Source organism: Pteropus alecto, unplaced genomic scaffold, assembly GCF_000325575.1.
Source record: "Pteropus alecto unplaced genomic scaffold, ASM32557v1 scaffold5, whole genome shotgun sequence".
NCBI classification, from domain to species: domain Eukaryota; kingdom Metazoa; phylum Chordata; class Mammalia; order Chiroptera; family Pteropodidae; genus Pteropus; species Pteropus alecto.
Genome location: NW_006441953.1, coordinates 21,044,943 through 21,058,868, shown reverse-complemented (window position 1 = coordinate 21,058,868; position 13,926 = coordinate 21,044,943). Strand labels below are relative to the sequence as shown.

The 13,926-nt window shown below is 35.7% G+C and overlaps 1 protein-coding gene across 2 annotated transcripts in view; it reads right to left on the bottom strand.

Annotated features, from left to right (window-relative positions):
- The window catches only part of KCNIP4 (potassium voltage-gated channel interacting protein 4), a 950,399-nt gene that overhangs the window by 860,232 nt on the left and 76,241 nt on the right, over positions 1-13,926 (bottom strand). The window lies entirely within an intron of this gene.

Below are 13,926 nucleotides of genomic sequence, written 5' to 3'. Positions count from 1 at the left end.
AAAAAAAAAAAACCAAAGAAAAAAGAAAAGGATCACTTAGGGCTGTTTAGCAATTAGAATAAAGGTTGCTTTCTAAATAATAACGAAGGCAGCAAGAAATACCATCTTCTAAATGCCAAAAATAGATAAATAAATACAAATAGAATTATATATTCAATAGTCCCAAACCAAAAGTGAATCAATGAAATTTCAGACAAAAGCCAAAATAGAGTTTACCACAAATATATACTAAGTAAAATAATCACAGATATACTTAAGACTGAAGGAAAATGATACTAGATGGGAGCTCTGAAATACAATAAGAAATTATGAGAATTATGTCGGTTATTATTTTGGTAACTCTGCGAGGTGGAATGAAAATATAGGAAAAAATAGCACTGACAATGGAAGAGAGTGATGGCCATTAAAGTGTCTTTAGATCTTTATGTAGGTCAGAAAGATAGGTACACATGTTTATCTTAGGTTTTATTAATTAGGAATGGTAAAGTATAAAACTGACTAATAGAAGAATGGAAATTGAGTGTGAAACTTTCAAACAAGCAGGAAAAAAAAAAGGAATGAAAAAACAAAGAAAATTTTAAAAGAAAGCAATAAAGAGGAGAGGAGAGAGGAAGGGAGGAAGGGGAGAAAAGAAATAGAAAAAAAAAGACTAAGAAAAAAACAATATAGACGCAAATTCAAATATTTCATCAAAGTAAGGAGCAAGGGAGAAAAGAATGTCAACTATATGTTGCTGACATAAGACGCATCAAAACATAACAATGAATGATTGAAAGTAAGATTTGGAAAAAATCGTGTCAAGCAAGACATGAACCACAAAAAAAGCTGTAATAGCTCTATTAATAGTAAGCAAAGTAAACTTTAAGGGATGAAAAGCCCTGTTAGAGATAAACGAGACAATGTAATAATAAAATTTCCCATAAATCAGGAAAATATAACAATTCTGAACACATATATATACCCTATTAAAATGACCCCATAATATATAAAGCAAAATTTAATGGAATTATATGGTAATACTGAAAAAAAATCCATGGTGCCCTAGAAATTTAAATATCAGGCACACAGAAATTACTAAAGCTATGGAAAATGTAGACAACACAAAACAAGCTAGCTCAAATATACGTACACTGAACATTTACATATACACACACAAACATACACAAACACTGTTTTTCTCAATAAGTTCTGAAGTACTGGTATCATAGAGCATATGCCATATTCTATAATTACAAAGTAATTAACTTAGAAATCAATAACAAAATAACAAAAAGATAACTAGAAAAACTACATCTTTTATATATTATATATATTTGGAAATTTTAAAACACTACCAAATTACTCATCAGTGAAATAACTCATTAAGGAATTTATATGATATTTAAAACGACACTAGGTATCAAAACTTGGTAGATACAACTAACATGTTATATACAAAAAGAATGGAGAAAGTTCAAAATTAGTGAGCTCAGCATTAACTTATATGAAGGTAGGACAAGAACAACAGACTAAGCATAAAGAAAGCAGAAGGTAGGAAAGAGAAGGAAGAATGAAGAATAAAAAATTAACAAAATTGGAAACAAACATGACTGAGAAGGTCAAAGAAGCAGCAAAAAAATCTTAGCAAACTAGGAGTAGAAGGGACTTTCTTTTTATCTTACATGTCTTTTCCCAGCTTTTTGAGAAATTGGCAAAAAAAAAGTATATATTTAGAGTATACAACATAATGATTTGATATACATAGCATTACAGATTAAATTTAATATTTTCATATCCTATAACCCAATAACTCTTCTTTAAAGAAACATTTGCATATATGCATCAGGGGACATGCACAAGAATGATCTTTGCTGTTTGTGTTTAAAAAAAAAAAAAGATTAGATGCGAACCCAGTTTCAACCAAAAATAAAAACTGATAAATGGAATGAGGTATATTTATTTCATTCGGTACTAAAAATGAATGAATCATGGGTAACAGCTTCAGCATATTTAGCAAATAAAACAGTCACAAAAGAATACATATAGGATAACTCAACTTTATACAGTTCAACTATATGCAAAACTAAAGATATATTGCTTAGGGGTAAAGGCATAGGTGGTAAAACAATAAGGAAAAGTAAGGCAATGATTAAACCAAAATTCAGGGCAGTGATTACTTTTGGGGGTTACTGGTCGAGAAATCAGAGAGGAGCACACAGAGGACAGGGTACCTAAATTACCTACTATGCTTTACTTTTCCCATGGAATGTAGGTATAATAATTCGCATTTTGGTAATCATAAAGTTATACATCATTTATGTATAATCTAGTTCAGAATAAAAATATTTTAGATTTCAGAGTGAAATGAATACAAAGAACTTCTAGATGACATGCCCTTTCTTCTTTAGACACCCTGGGAAAACTCAATTATTGTACATCAACAGCTACTGCCTGAAAGTAGAAAGAGGAGAAAGGAGATAATTGTCTCACCTTTATGTGTGATTGGGATGCAATGGCCCGCTGGGAAAACCCAAGTGTTCAGCATTGGCAAGAGATGGCCTATTTTTCCAAGTTTTAACCCAAGAGAATGGTGTTTATGCTTCCCTCATTTTATTGTACTTCAGTGTACATTTTCAGGAAAAAAAAAAAAATTTTAAATCACAAAACACAGCTGTTGGTAACTTTGCAGTTAACTAGATCTCTAATACCATGATGTTTGAACATGACATCTTACTTCACACTGTAAAAGCTGCTGTTCTCTAAAGCAAAGGGAAATGTTACAGGAAGGAAGAATGGCAAGTCCCTTGTCACTTTCTTATAAAATCAAAGGAGCATTTTTTCAGAAGACCCCAGGACATGTTTTCTAGGTTCAACTAGTTTAGGGCCCTGAAAATAACCCTGTGGTCAGAGCCAAGATGTACTCATGACTTTAATCCAATAGCTTGCTTGATTTCTCTTTTCCCAGAGGTTTTATGGGGAAGATCTGGAGGCCCAGACACAAGCTGGGATGAACACCTTAGGCAGAGGTAAAGGTACTGAATAGAAAAATAACTAACGACCAACCATTTTGAGATTTTTCTCTTTCTCCCCACAGCTCATGAAATAAAATTATGCTGTCTATAGAACTTCAAAATGAGTTTGCTCCCAAAATTTAAATTCTTTTCATAGAGATGGCAGAAAGTTAGAAATAAAATTTTATAAGTTGGATTTCCGGACCCTAAATAACCCAAAGTCGATTATCTGTCATTGCTAGTGAACAGGCTTTCCTTAGAAATCCCATCCATATTTCTACCAAAAGAACATCTTAAATTCTTTTGGGAAGCACTGGGCCAATTATCTCCAGGCACATTTTTCTTCCTATATCTGTCATTTTGTGGAATTACATTAAGTTTTGTTAAAAGCAGTCCATAAATAATGAATTAGGACAAAAATAATTCATTATTCACTTAAGTGTCATAAAATATTAAATACAAAATTTAAGGATGAAAGGCAATTTCTGATTCTCATACTTTATACCAGATAATAAGGCTTGTATCTTCTGCCATACCGTGGAACAGAAAATATTCCACTTGATTATCTCTGTTTGAAGAATACATTGCAATATATGTGAAGTGATTCACTTTCTCTATCCCACAAAAGAGAGAATACTCGTATTTTTGTACAAGTTTATCCTTTTTTTGAAAAATGTGAGCCAATGCTGAGCACAGAATCAAGTTTGGCATGGGACAAAAATGGCGATGGCGTGAAGAGTTATCACTTGGGGTATTGTGCAGGTAAGATGCCTTAAATCTCCATCTCCACTCATGTGGAAACTATCCCTCCACATCCTGTATCCTACCACTCTCATGAATTTTAGGACAGCTTAGTGTCCTGGTCAAGAGCTTGCTCCCCAACCACATGATGTACTTCTGTTACCATACCGCACTCTCCACACTGATGGAAGGAACAAAAGGTCATTAGGCACAGCAGACTTGTAGGCAGGGTTAGGGTTATGAAGAAGGGTTAGGGCAGGGTAAGTGCAGGCGGCAACTTAGAATATTAGATGCGACTGTGCTAAAACTCCATCGACCACTCCTCATGAGGAAGTCCATGTTGGCTACCGCCCGTTATGGGTCCAGACATTCTGCATTGTAGACAACTTTGCACAAGCTCCCCTCCGAATTTCTAAGTGCCTTTCATCTTCTATGCAGAACACCTCTTTACCTCCATATAGTGCCCTGTTCTTCCACATGCGTTGTAAAGAGGGAGAGTAATGAAGGAGACTGAGAAGGGTTAAGAATTCAGGTCTCAGACCAAAGTGGCTCATTATGGTGCACACCTGAGTTTTCTCCTGCTCAGCTTCTATTCCTCCTTCTAATGATGCACCTCAATTTTGCTTTGGGAAGCTATCTTCTGCACCCCTGCCACTGAATATTTTGTTAGAGGGTTGTTAATCAAGGAGTTTTCCCAGGCCAAGGAGCGAGCATATAACCCACGTAGGCTTTGAAATTAACACCTTTTCACCAGAATGTGAATCTTGAACACAGTGACACGGAGATCTAAGACGGCCTGCATTCAGTACCCTGATGGCATCCTGGAGACACTATATATTAGTTCTTTCATAGGACCTCTGGCTCATATCCTTCCCAAAGCCAATGTCTCATCATTTCTTCAATTCTGTGAGTTACCCTGTATTATCAATAAATTCTTCTATGGCTGATGACATGCACCTCCAGTTTCTATTGCTTACAACAAAATCATACTGATACCATTGAGATATTTCCCTAATAGAGATCCATCTACTCTTAAGTTAATACTACTCCCTGATATGTGAAAGAAATCATTATAAATGGTCTTATATTTGCCTTCCGAACATTTGTTTCATAAAATTTATTTCTAAAATAAATACTAAAATTATTTTTTGGCTTAAGCTATCCTTGAAAACATTTATAAAGAGCTCTAAGGTATGCTCTTTCTTTAATTCTTATAACACCCATGAACTAAGGCAGTGACTCTCAATATTTTTAAAGCTGGAACACTCCATCGCTTTACTTTCTCAGATCACTTCATTTAAAAGGTCCATAGAGATCATGTCATCTACACTCAGCAAACCAAATGAAATTATTTCCATACCATTCTTAACAGATGGTCAATTGGTCTCTTTTTAAACACTCATTAATTTCTTCCATTAAGTCATTCCATTTTTATGAGCACTTATTATGAGAACTTTTTTCCTTATGTTGAAGACGGAATTTGATTTGCCTTCTTATTCTCCTTCCCCATGTCCCTTTTCACCTTCTCACACATAGTTTCCATTTCTGCATGAGCAATGACTTCCATCTAGCCATTCTTCAAAGATTTCAAGATGGCCATCCAATCTCATGGAACATATCCTCGTGCTCCTAATAGCATTCCATGCATATGACTGAACCTCTTGAAATCTAAAGGGCGAAGTATTGTTCTAAAATTTTCAAAAAAGTCCTTAAAATAAATGGATATCCTCATTGTCAAAAGTCCAGTATCGAGATTTTTAAAACTAAGCTCTGAGATAAACAAGATTCTGTGTGAAATTATGGTGGTTCCTTTTTAAAATGAGTCCATCTCTATTGTGCTTAAGAAAGCCTGAAAACAAAATATTGCTATAACTTCTGGCTAGCAAAAAGAATTTCTTTTATCCAGGAGGAGGTTAAAGATGGCTCCTTTCAGCAGCAAAATCTGTGTTGTTGGAGACTCTACTGCAACTTTCCTCCTTTTTAGGAATTCCTCTCTCAAGTGTTGACAGCAATCACAATAAAGCACATCCCTTGGCAGAATCTGTGTATACTCAAAAAGCAAAAAGCATTGCAAACTTGCCGGAATAAATTATTCATTAATAAAATCACGTGTCTGATAATTCAGATCCCAAAATAATTTTTCCTATCTTGATAACTTTTAAAAAAATAACTGTAATATGTAGAAATCTGATTCAGAGTTAATTAAGCATCTCTAAAATGCCTACCATGCATGTGCGCTGACAAAAGGTTTCTCGTACATCATCTCAATACAAATTTGGCCTATATTTTAAAAATACAAATACTCCCATACTAGATCTTTGCAGTTCCATGGAAATGCTTTTACTTTTCTAAACACTCTATATTGCAATTTTCATCTGGCATATATTTTCACTTAATACAAATTTCTGACAAGTAATACTTGCCTCTAAATAGGATGTATTCTCCAAATATAACTCTCTCTAATATCAAAGGAGCATTACGTGACGATTACAAGTGCAGGATTGAGAGTAAAAAGCTTAGACTTCCATCCAGGCTCTGCCATTTTGATTCTTCTCTGTTCCTCAATTTTCTCATCAGTAAGTGAAGATAGTCATTATACCAACTTTGTAGGGTTGTTGTGAAGATTCAGAGTTAACTGCAAAGTACTTAAAGCATCCCTGGCACATAATTAATGCTCAGTAAAAATGTTTCATATCCATGTCACAATAATAAGAAATATTTTTTATCCAGAAAGACAAATTCTTGTTTTGATGTTATTTCAAGGTGGATATTACCAGAATCCTCATGAAAGGAAGCTAAAAGCCTCAAAATTCTGGAAAACATGTTCTTATATATTGTACCATAATTCATACAATCAGACCGATTGATTTTATAAAATATTATTCACTTCGTCAATTGGCATCCTTTGAAAGCTAAATTAACACTTAATAATAGATATTTATTGTGCAAATGGGAAAAATAAAATCCAACTACTAATATTAACTACCAATTCTTGAACACCTTTATATTCCAGATACCTTATCAAAGCCTTAATATTTTAGTTCATTTAATTTTCCCATCAACATTATGAGATTGACATTTTCTATTTCCACTTTACAGATGAGGAAGTTGAGGGTTGGAAAATACAGCTAATAAGCAACACAGCCAGGACTTGAACTTGATCTGATTCAAAGCTCGTGTTATATCACTAAGAGGTATAAATCCAAACTATTTAATAGTCTGAACTTCATTATAGAAATACCAACATATTTTGATGACAATCTACCAATAAACTTTCCTCAAGATTATCTTCCAAATAATACTCTCTCCATATCAAATACGTAATTACGTTTACAATATAGAAATAAATGTTATTTTTTTAACTTAACTTTTTACATACTACCTGCAGTATAAGTTGACTAGCTACCTGGTGAATATTACATACGTAATAGAAATGTCTGGTAATACCTAATATTCTAACACCCAGATCCTGGATATAATTTTCTCTATATTTTTCTTAAAATACCATTTCTACATAGTTCTGAATTCAAAATCATTTATGTTCAAGTGATAATTTCAAGAAGTTGCTTCATGTAGTTGGTAAAAGTGACTTGTGATAAAAACATTTGATGAAAATGTTTTTGTACCAGGGTAAGTTCACTTATAATTAATTCTCAAGTTTTCTGTACTCACTCATTTATCTGGTCGTGAGAAATAACGTGCTCTTGAGTAACAGTCTAAGAGTAAAGACAGCATAATGCAGTAATATTGATGAGGCAGTCAGATTCCAGCCCCTTTTTCTGTTTAGAACAGCTAAAAATTAGAGCTTTAAAAAATAGCCTCTCAAAGCAAGCACTGGCGAAAGTAGCCAAGATAAATAGAGATGAGCAAGTGGAATATTCATGGTTGGTTTGAAATTAACTGCCATCATGGGAGAAAAATATCCTTATCGGTTGGTAAAGCCAAATCAGTGTGTCGAAGTGTCATAAGGAGGACAGGAAAAGGTGGGAGGAAGGAAGTGGAAATGAGACAAGACTAGCTTAGAGCTAAAGTATGCAATGACATGAGCTGTAGGGACACTTTCAAACATGTACTGAGAAACAGCAAAATGCAGACCAACTTGACGTGACTAACAGAAAGAGCTGGAAAGAGAGAGAAAGAATATGACAATTAGAATATAAGCAACTGGAGGTCTTCGATAAATGGATATGGTAGCCTTGGATTCTTTAATAAGCTCACAGGGTCCTACTATATTATATCAAGTGTTTGGACGAAAACGAACGAACAACTCATAACATAGCACAACGCCTGTGCGCAGACATTCACAAGTGTGCCTGAATGGAATATTAGGGCTTTTCATTCCATTTCCATCCCGTCATTTGCTAATTGCCTAATCTATGCCTCTAAGTTTAGTAACTATAAGAAACAGGTAATGAAACATTTCTTTCCACAGAGAGATTGCAGTACATTCATTCATTCATTCAATCATTCTACATGCATTTTTTTTAAATATGTAATTTGCTGGTGATAATGTCCTGAGTACTATGGGAAATGAAGAATGAGTCAAGGACACTACCCTGAGGAAACCCAGTCCTTTACAAGAATATAGGACACGTGTGTATTACACAAGCAGTTATAACAGAAGATAGAAAAAGTATTTCCTAAGAACTCAGAGGGAAAAGTTACAGAGATAATAGGTGAGTCCACAGACAATTTTAGTATCATTCTTCAACTTGTATAATTAGATATACATTATATATAGCTATAGATACAGACACAGACATACAGTATGCTTCAAATATTCGTAAATAAAGAAATAAAGTGTTTTAAAGAAAATACATGGGTAGGATTTATGAATACAGACATAAGAAAAATTATCTGGTTGGTAACTATAGACAAACAGCATAAGCACACAATTATAGCAGTAAAGTTCAAGTGTAGAGTTACTGTGGCCTTTTTGAGTATTCTTTTCTTTGCCTATGGTATGTCTATGCCATTCTGTGATTTCTCTATTACAATACAATGGAGCACGGGAATTCGAACCCTTCTGCTGACCGGCATGTATTTATTATTCCACTGCCTCCCCAAATCTGTTGATGGAGTGAAAGAAACCCAAAAATTATCCATTTCACAAATTTGTCATTTTAAGAAAACCTCATCCCAAAACCTAAATGTCTTCTTTCTTTATCTTCATGCGACTACATATTTCAACAAGACACCGTTTTTTTTCTTTTTTTTTCTAGTGACTACTGTACAAGATGAGAAAGGAAAAGAAAGCTCTAAAGATAATGGTTGTGAAATCACTGGAGAAAGGAAAGTTGCAGAGGCAACACGTCTTAAAGAAGAAAATGAATAAAATGGAGAAGTTAGTAAAACAATTTCTCAGTCTCCGACGAAGAAAGGTTCTTGGCATGTCACACTTCAAAACATATCCACTGTCAGGTGCTTGCGTTCCTAGGATTACAAACTGCATTTTAAGATGACATATTTCAACAGGACACAGTTTCAATAAAGCTCTTCTATTATTAGATGAAACACAGGTATTTATGTTATAATGAAATCGACACCCCATGACATCACTTGTCAGAGGATTGTACAAACTTGTCACACAAAAAAAAATTTCTAAAATAACACTGCATATTTCGATTCAACCATGATTTATGATTTTAATCCAGGAAGTAATAACATAACAAGATGGTTAAATCACTTACAGAATCAGACTCTCTCTCTCTCTATCACACACACACACACACACACACACACACACACACACACACACTCACACTCACACTCTCGTTTGTTTATTCATCTTTATTTGTTTGTATCTAGGCACTAACTCTGCCTCCTTAGGATGAGCATTTCAAGCTCTTCCTAGGATCAAGGCTTTATTATTCTAACATGGGCTCACCGATCTGTTTCTGTGAAGGGCCAGGTAGTAAGTATTTAAGGCTTTGCGGGCCATTCAGTCCCTATCACAATTACTCAACTGTGCTGACGTAGCACAGAAATAAGGCATAGACAATATGCAAAGTAATGACGGTAGCTGTATTCCAATTAACTTTATTTATGGACACTGAAACTGGAATTCTTCCAAGTCACAGAATATTATTCTTCTTTTGATTTTTTTCAACCATATAAAAATATATTTAAAAAAAATACCAGCTGTACAGGAACGAGTGCTGGATTCAACCCATTTGTCTGCCCCTGTCCTAAGAAACAATCATGATTCGAAGACCATTCTCTTCTAAAAGCATACCAACAGAAAACTGTTTACTTGTATGTTTCCATAATACAATAGGAAGTTATGGGATCCTGATGCTTTTTATTTGAATAAGATTTTTGTTTGTTTTTGTTTTTCCGGCAGCCTATAACAGTGATGCATGGTGAAGAGAGTTAACCTTTTCAATTCCACATACATCTTGGCACGGGATTCACATACTGTAACTTATTGGGAATCCCTGCAAAATACACCCAGGTTCATTGAATTCAAGAAGTCCTGGCACTTGATGGTTCTTCGAGATTATTTTTCTGAAATATCTAGGTAAATTCTTCTCTAGCTTCCCCAATACAATGTTGCTGTTTTTTTGTTGTTGTTGTTTTTTGGTTGTTTTTCCCTACCTTTGTGACGACATCCCTAACTTTGAAATTTCCTAGTGCTTGGCTTGGTTAAATATTCTAGTGCATAAAATATTTTAGTTTTCTATAAGAGATTCCTCCCCACGGTCTCGTTTTCTACTACTGAAAAAGATTTGACCAGCTAACTAGATGCTCTTACAGAGAATTAATGTCACATAATGTATGGATGATTCAATATTACGTTCATTTATTTTAATGTTCCTATTTATACCCTTTTCAAAACACGCACAGATATATAGTTTCTTTTTAAGCTCTAGTAGTTATTTGCATCCTTGTCCATAACACTTGGACAAAATTTTAGAGACTTATTCCCATGTACATAATCAACATTAATCTCCCAGTTTGTAACATTAATTTCATTCTTACTGAGAATTTTCACATTACAGACAGGTAAAATGTATGTATGCATATGTGTGTGTGTGTGAGTGTGTATGTGTATAGAGTGTATATACATATATAAGTACACATACATATATAAATACACATACACATACACAGAGAAAGTTGTGTGTGTGCGTGTGCGTGCGCGTGTGTGTGTGTGTATAGAGTGTATATATATATATAAATACACATACACAGAGAAAGTCAAACACATACACGTGCACACGCACACGCGCACACACACACACAGAGACCAAAAGCCAGAAAATAGAGTTCACAGAGTACGGTTTGACACACACACACACACACACATACATACACACACAAAGAGAGACCAAAAGCCAGAAAATAAATAGAGTTCACAGAGTACGGTTTGACTGTCTGGGTTCAAATCCCAGCTCTGCCTCTTCCTATCTCTGTGAACTAAGGTCAAGTCATCTAACCTCTCTCTGCCTTAGTTTATTCATCTGTAAAATGGAAATAATAATGACACATAATTCACAGAGTTGTCGTGAGGATTAAATGGTTAGTGCGTGACAGTTAGAAGAATGCCTCATAGTATAGTATGCATCAGTAAGTGTTGGCCATTATCATTACGTACTCCCTACCCGTATTTGTATAAGACTCTGATTTGTAGAGTGACAAAATCTCAATTCATACTACCTTGAAAATTTATCTGTGACCTCAAGTGAGAAGTTCAAGGAAGCAGCTAATTTTACTTTCTGGAGGCTCAGTGATTGGGGCCAAAAGCTCTGGCTGTTCTGAGTTTTCTGACAGGCTCCCCCCATGAGGTGGATAAAATGGTGGCAATCCCAGAACTGCACCCCCCAACCAATATCCTTGGAAAACAGTCTTTGCCATCTACTCTGGCAGAAAGTAAGCAAGAAAGACAGATTGGCCCAGTGAAGGGCATATATGCCAATCGCTGTTGCTTGAGGGTGGAGAAGGGCTGACAGGTCAGCTCCACCTAATGTATTCACAACCAGGATGAAGAGAGAAAGAGATCTTGAGCAAACGGAAACAAGAGATGACTGCTGTAGTTCATGCTCATTTTGTATATGCTGCAGGTGGGTGGGTCTGGCTTCTTGCTTCTATGCAAAAACCACTGGCCCCAAGTTTCGGGCTCATGACCCTCTATGACTGCCCAAGTTGTGTGAACAGGAGTATTTGACCCTTCTTCTATAATAAATGCACACAGCCTAGCTCAGGTTAGTAAAATGCAACAGATGAAATATACTCGGTGCTGTAATCTTCACATACCTTCATCCGCCTTGGCTATATCAAATTAAGAAGGCAGAGTCACCCAGTGACTAAACTTCCCCAACCTTATCTGGTGAAGCCATCTACGACAGATGTACTTTTAACGTTAGACAACAATGCCCAGTCGTCCATCATGAATGTGAACTTGATCGGGCCAGAACACGCATTTTCTTGTTTCAGCTCTACCGCTTACTCAAGAAAGTGGGCAAGTCCCTCAGCCTCAGACACTAGGTTTCCACATTTCCAAAAGAGAAACTGAAGCATCCACTTAGCCTACTGCACAGAATTGTTGTGAAGATTAAATGAAGTATCATCCGTGGAAGTGATTAGTAAACGTAACAAAAAGAATTAGGAATATTACCTCTAATAATTAAATTGTACTTGGCTCCCTAATCCTTCTCTTAAACATAGAAATAACTTTTCCCCCTTAGATTTAGATTTCTTTTCCACTCAGAACAGCTGTCACTTGACACCTAGTTGTCACTCCTTATACAAAGCATTTTGCCTTCTCTTATCTTTTCTGACACGGCCATCCAATTTTTCTATTTGTCACGCTCCTCTCCATTTTTTTTTTCCTTAGATTTTTCTTCTTTCCTTTTTCTTTGTTTTTTCTTTTTTTAATTGTTTATTATCCTGTCACGGAGATAAAAGCCCACCTTTCTCTTTTTATCCACAGTAGAATCACTGCAGCGTGCCGGTTAGAATGTCGGATCCTGACTTTATCTTGGTTATTTTACTTGATTCTGACTAATCACAACCGCCACGCACAAACTTTCCTTTGGTGTTTCGCTCCTGAGTTTGGCACCATTCTGTGGGACGGCTCACTCCAAATAATTTAAAAAGCTGAACTGGCCCAGGAGCTCGAGTATTTCAGTAGCCTCTCAGATTCCACTGACTAGATTATTTTTCTGTGCATCTTGAAAAAAGAAGCACTAGTCCTGCATGAAAGCCGAAGGCAACACCTGCCTCCAGGACAAGGGTTCAACACCTGTGGGTATTTGAGAAGACTTGATTGGATTGACTTTAGAAGTGGAAATGACAGGCAACAGTAACACAAAGCCTGGAGAACACACTGCTAATCGGACAGTGCCAAGTTGACATGTTGGCTCTGTCACTTACAAGCTCTGTGACCTCCAGCAAATTATTTAAGTGTTCCTTGGGTCAGATTACTCTTCCATAAAATGAGCATATTAACTCCTTTCTCACAGGATTTTGTTGAGGACAAAAAGTACTCCACAAGCAGAGTCTACCAGCATGCTTGTTATCAGTTTTATAAAAAAAAAAAAAAACACCTCTTAACATTTCTCTAAAGTACCCACAAGGACTTCAGTCCTCCAACACTCGTTAAAGGTAAATGGTCACGTGTTGGCTCTCTGCAGGCACCCAACGCATGGGTGCCCTTACTGTGTTCAACCCTCAGATTCTTTCTGGCTAATCTTAGCATTATCCAGCACATGAAACCAGGCTGTGGCTGGGAGCAAATATCTCAGTGATAAGAACACATGTGTGTTCTAAAAATGAGAGGTACCTAAGGAGATAATGCCACAGGAGAAAATGGGTCACTTTGTGAAGCATGTATGTGTTTCCTTGAAAAATATATATATACGGTAATCGAAATAACTGATTGGCACACGCCAAACTTTTGTTGAGTTTTACCCTCTGTAGGAATGATCCCTTTGGAGAGAAACAAAATAAGGAATTAGCTCAGCCTACCTGCCTGTCTCAATTCATTTACAATGAAAATATTCATTTCTAATGAATGAGATATTTTATGAAATAGAATAGGATTAATTCTGTCATACAATCCTGGGTCTTCAGTTTGCATTCTAATCTGCCCTAGCTGTGCAAAAAGAATGGGAGAGAGCTTACGTCAATATTAGTTACACACATCTTGAAAAGGGGCACTGTTAAAACATTAAGGTGAACTGCTATGTTAGCA